At 48.0% G+C, this 5,357-nt stretch overlaps 1 long non-coding RNA gene across 1 annotated transcript; it reads left to right on the forward strand.

Moving 5' to 3' along the window:
* Window positions 1-4,178: 4,178 nt before the first annotated feature.
* Window positions 4,179-5,082, forward strand: LOC308429373. The gene is made up of 3 exons (XR_013975320.1): window positions 4,179-4,289; window positions 4,804-4,893; window positions 4,995-5,082. It is a non-coding gene; the product is annotated as an uncharacterized lncRNA (long non-coding RNA).
* Window positions 5,083-5,357: the final 275 nt, after the last annotated feature.

The raw sequence follows: 5,357 nt of genomic DNA on the forward strand, positions 1-5,357 counted from the left end.
TGAGCACGTGGACCTGAGCTCTCCTGCAGTCTGCACTGACAGGGAACCACCCACAGTGGGCTGGGTTCTCCTCCATCAATCAGCACTGAACAAATACCCCACGAACATGCCCACAGGCCAACCCATTGAAGGAAATTCATTAACTGAGGCGATGAAAGTCCCAGGTGTGTCAACCTGACAAAGGAAGCCATGATTCTATCTGACTTCAGAGTCATTATAACAAAGATATCATGAGCTGGAACAAAAGCAGAAAGCCAGATCAGTGGAACACAACAAACGCTGCACAGATGCCAAAAATACACACGGGAGAAAAGTCTTTGGAACAAACATGGGAGAAATGGGATGTTCTCATGTAAAGGAATGAAATGGTCTCTCTAGTTCAACAAAAGGTGTCGAGGATGTAGCACAAGGGGCCTCTGATAAAGTGGCATGTGAATGAACCCATCCGTTTTCAAAGTCAGGGTGGCACAAATCAAACCAGCCAAACAAACAAACAGCTTAGCAATAGGTCAAGCCTGATAGCACAGGACTTTAAGCCCAGCATTTGGTAGGCAGAGACAGGAGGATCTCTGTGAGTAGAAGGCCACTCTGATCTATATATACTATAGATAGTGAGTTCTAAACCAGCAAGATCTATATTGTGAGCCCTTGCCTCAAAAAACAAACAAACAAGCAAACAAACCACTTTCACAATAGGTCACTGAGATGGCCCAGTCAGGAAAGGTGGAAGGAGAGAACCAGCCACACACAGTTGTCTTTTTCTCCTCTTCCACATATGTACCATGGCACATGTGACACACACAGATACACAAACACACACACACTCTCTCTCTCCCTCCCTCTCACTCTCCCTCTCTCATCACACACATACACTCTCTCTCTCTCATCTCACACACACACACACACACACACACTCTCTCTCTCTCTCTCTCTCTCTCTCATCTCTCTCACACACACACACACACACACACACACACACACACACAGGTTGTTTGCTATTTGCATTACTGGGGCTTGAAAAAGAGTGCAGATTATTGCTGCTGTCTGTTACCCACCAAACCTAGATGGTAAACCTTGTTCCTGAACATACTACACAATTCAGTTCCGAGACATGGAGAAATCAAGTGAGGACTAAGCAGAAAGCCTCCTCCCTGCGGCCTAATCCTCACAGCCCTGGTAGGTGTTGTGCAGGCTGCTGGACTCCTCACCAACAACCTTATTTACTATGGACTGCACGCTGTAGCACACTACTGTCCTGCTGGGGGTGTGTTGGGGTGTGCATGCTGTAGCACACTACTGTCCTGCTGGGGGTGTGTTGGGGTGTGCATGCTGTAGCACACTACTGCCTTGTCCCCCTGGGGGTGGGGTGCAGGGGTGAGCCTACAGGGTCCAATCGTGGCTGGAAAGTGACTGGCTGCTTCTGATTGGATTTAAGGCTCACATCCCAAGAAGTAATTTAGGTCTGGTATTGTAAACCCATTTGAAAGCCTGTTACTGCCGAGGTCATAAGCCATACGGGGTCATCTCCTGCTCCTGTTTTGCTAAGTGGACTTGGTATGTCTGTGTCAAATTGCCTTCTAAATATGCTTCTGCCTTTACATTAGGAGTGATGCTGGCGTTAGTCAGAGAAGCTGGGTGTGCCATGGTCAGCAGTTCCTGCAGATAAAATCACGACTGGTCAAGTACTGACAGTGAGTGACTGTCTGTATTACCTTCCCAAGGCTCAGGGAGCATCAGGAAAGAGGGGGCAGAAAGAATGAAAGAGTTTGGCCTTGTGGTGTTGGAAATCAGGAGCTAACATCTAGACATTGCAAGGTAAAAGAGATTATTTTTATGACTGGGCCGAGCTTACCAGCAGGCAAGTGATTACAAAAATGGAATTTTCAAGTTGTTTTCATGATCATAGGAAAGGTACACATTGTGAGTTTATAGTCAGACAGTTACTGGCATACCATGAAACATCTTACAGTCAGTCAGTTTTTGGAACATGTCATGAAACAATAAAAAAAAATTGTGACATGTAAATCACAGGGTTATAGATGAAGCACAAGTAAAACAAACAAATAAACAAAAATCAACAACTACAACAAGTTGACCTTCAGCTTGGGATATGATTGGAGAAAAACACCATAAGGAACAATATAGAAACAGATGAAATTCTAACATGTTTAACCAGGAAAAGAAAGAAAACGTGGAGTCAGCACCACAAAAAGCTCTCGGTCTAACCCTCAGCACCACGTATGTGGCGTGTATAAACTGTGTCTAACTGCAGAGACATAACTGTGTGCAGCTCAGATCCTGTTACCTGGGAGATGGAGTCATAGGGTCAAGAGTTCAGGGTCGTTCTAAGCATCATCTAGGATAGCAAAGTTAGAGGCTAGCCTAGGCTACATGATGCTCCACCTCCAAAAAAACAAAGCGTCATCATCATCATCATGATGACATAAGAGCCCAAAGAGAGGATGAATGTTATGGGTGCTGTCTTTCCAGCCCACCACTCAATCTTTTAAATTCTCAGAGCAGCTGTGGTCACCTGCATAAGATGCACACAGGACAGGGCTCTCCAACATTTCATCAGAGACGGAGGTAGGGCTGATAAGGTACCATCCCTCCCAGATGATTAATTCCAGACGGTTAATCGTTACTGAGACGTTTTCTTCAGAAGTGTACCACTGTTACGTTGTTATAAATAACTCCCTATCCATGCCTTAATTAAATGTACTGTTCCACAGAAAGGAAGGAAAAAGAAGAAAGACTAATATAAACAAACATTGATATAAAATAAACGTTGGAAAGGATCTGAGAAATTACAATTCTTGTGCACCCAAAGCGGGGAAAGATTGGCACCAGGCCTTGATGGCCGCAGGGGAACAGATTTGGGTTGGCTTGGTTTTTCCTCAGGTTTCCACCCTCGGAGAGACTCTAAGATCATTTTTGGAATCTTGAACTTTGGGAACCAGAGCGTCCCAAGTCAGGCTCCCTGGAATGAACGGCATCTATAATGTGGGTCAGGTCCTGGGAAACTGAACTTCTCAGATTGAAACGTCCCCAGATCATCTCAACCTGAGGTACAGAGAGCCATGGGGTGGACAGAAGCTTTTCATCTTTGATTCTCCAGAGACATGATACATATTAATTATTAATTAGGGGTAGTGTTTACATAGGTTTGGAGGATGTGAGGACTTGTTTCTGAGAAGATGTTTGGACGGGTGCTCTTTCTGCTCACACATCTCTTAGGCTGAGCCTCTCCCCAGGGGAGATGTTGGTTCAGGAAGTACTGGCGTGTTGTTATTCTGGTAGATGTGTTAGAAAGGACCCCCTGATGGAGCTAGCTCAAGTTCTTGGATTTGGTCCTAGCACCACATAAATGGGGTGTGGTGGTGCATGTCTGTAATCCAAAACTCAGACGGTAGAGGACTGAGGATAAGAAACGCAAGGTCACCCTCAGCAACACAGCGAGTTTGAGACCAACCTGAAATACATGAACCCTAAGAATTAATAATTTTAAAAGCTTGGAGTTGTGAGTTGTGATAGGACAATTGCTTGGCATATACACAGTCTGGACTTGATTTAAAAACAATACCCTGAAGGTTAGGGATTGTGGTGTGGACCTTTAGGAGGCAGAAGCAGATCATTTGAGACCAGTCTGAGCTGCATAGAAAGACCCCCATCTCAAAACAAGCGCACAGAATCACCAGTGAGACTTAGAATGCAGAAAGGCCTTGGGAGAATGCCAAGTGTGGTTAGGAGGAGGCATATCACCGTGGAATATCACCGGGGCCACTGGTGTTGCTTCTGCCTGTCACTCAGCTTTCTCTATCTGCAGTACAACAAGGACCTCACCAAAGAGCCAGATGCCCTCCAGCGGGAGCTGTACAGAAGTGAGAATGGGAAGGAGGCTGGGCTCTCCGCAGCCTCGGTGTGCACAGTGGAGACTCAGTGGAGACAGGCTTGGGCTTGTGTAGAGCTGTGCTCTGGTCCCAGCCATGCCCCTGACTCATCGTGTGGCCCCAGGTAACTCAGTCTCTCTGAGGCCTGTCACTGTGACTCAGTGCTTTGTCCTGTGGCTGTGTGACTGGGCTCCTGTGTCACTCTGAAACCGGTTCCTTTCTGTTCTTGGTTCCTTCTGCTCTGCCTCTGGCCACAGCAAAAGTAATGAGGACCTGAGGCAGCAGAACTCAGAACTGGAAGAGAAGCTTCGAGTCCTGGCGGCAGAGAAAGCAGCTGCACAGCTGTGGGTGGAGGAGCTGCAGAAGAAGTTAGAGATGTCAGAGCTGCTGCTGCAACAGGTGAGAGGTGCAGCCATCACCCCTAAGGCCCAGACACAAAGTCTGTGGCTCCTTGGGGGTGACCTGCAGCCAAGCGTGGACAGTTTGGAACCTCCTCCTGTCCTGTGGTAATATTATTTACCAATTGTTCAACAACGGAGCCCTGGCCACACTTTGGATCTGTTATTTCAGTGGTGGTTTGATGGCTACTTCATCTTTCTTTTCATTTTACATTGTTGTTGAGACAGAGTCTTATCACTAGCCCAGGGTTACCTGTAACTCACCAGGTGAACCTTGAACTCACAGTAATCCTCCTACCTTAGCCTTCCAAGTGCGGAGGTTGCAGGCAGGAGCTACCAGGCCTGTTGAAATGTCATCATTCTATTTCATTTACATGGCCCATGCAGGAGTCTGCTTAGCAACTCCTGACACTTTGCCATACGGCAATGACCAGGGGTTGTCATTCTAGCTCACACTCTTGTGGGGAGCACTAAGCATGGGCTCCCAGACCTAACCCCTCATTTCCCTCATACAGTTCTCTAGCCAGTCCGAGGCCTCTGGCGGTAATGAGCAGTTACAGCAGGCCATGGAGGAGCGGGCGCAGCTGGAGACCCATGTTGCCCAGGTGAGGGTCTGTGGGGGGAGGGGAGGGGCATGGTCTCCAGTGGCCAAGGGCAGGTGAGGACCAGTGACAGCCCTCTGTAACTTGTACATTGACTGCTGCAGCTGATGGAGTCACTGAAACAGCTCCAGGTGGAGAGAGACCAGTATGCAGAGAACCTGAAAGGAGAGAGCACCATGTGGCAGCAGAGGGCACAGCAAATGGCAGAGCAGGTGAGGCCTCGCCTCCGGTGTCTTCGCTCTTCCTGAGCATCCGAGTGGTGCAGCTGAGGAGTTAGGGGCTTCGGTTTTGCAGAGGTGGGACTGGGGGTGAGTGGTGCCTGGGATCTCCAGCTCCCCCTGTGCCTTGGGCAGGTGCACACGCTGAAGGAAGAGAAGGAGCAGAGAGAAAGTCGGGTACAAGACCAGCATGGCAAAACTTAGTTCAATCAAGGGTAAGTAGGTCAAGGGTGGCCTGAGAGAAGAAGT

Source organism: Micromys minutus (assembly GCF_963924665.1).
Source record: "Micromys minutus genome assembly, chromosome: 13".
NCBI classification, from domain to species: Eukaryota; Metazoa; Chordata; class Mammalia; order Rodentia; family Muridae; genus Micromys; species Micromys minutus.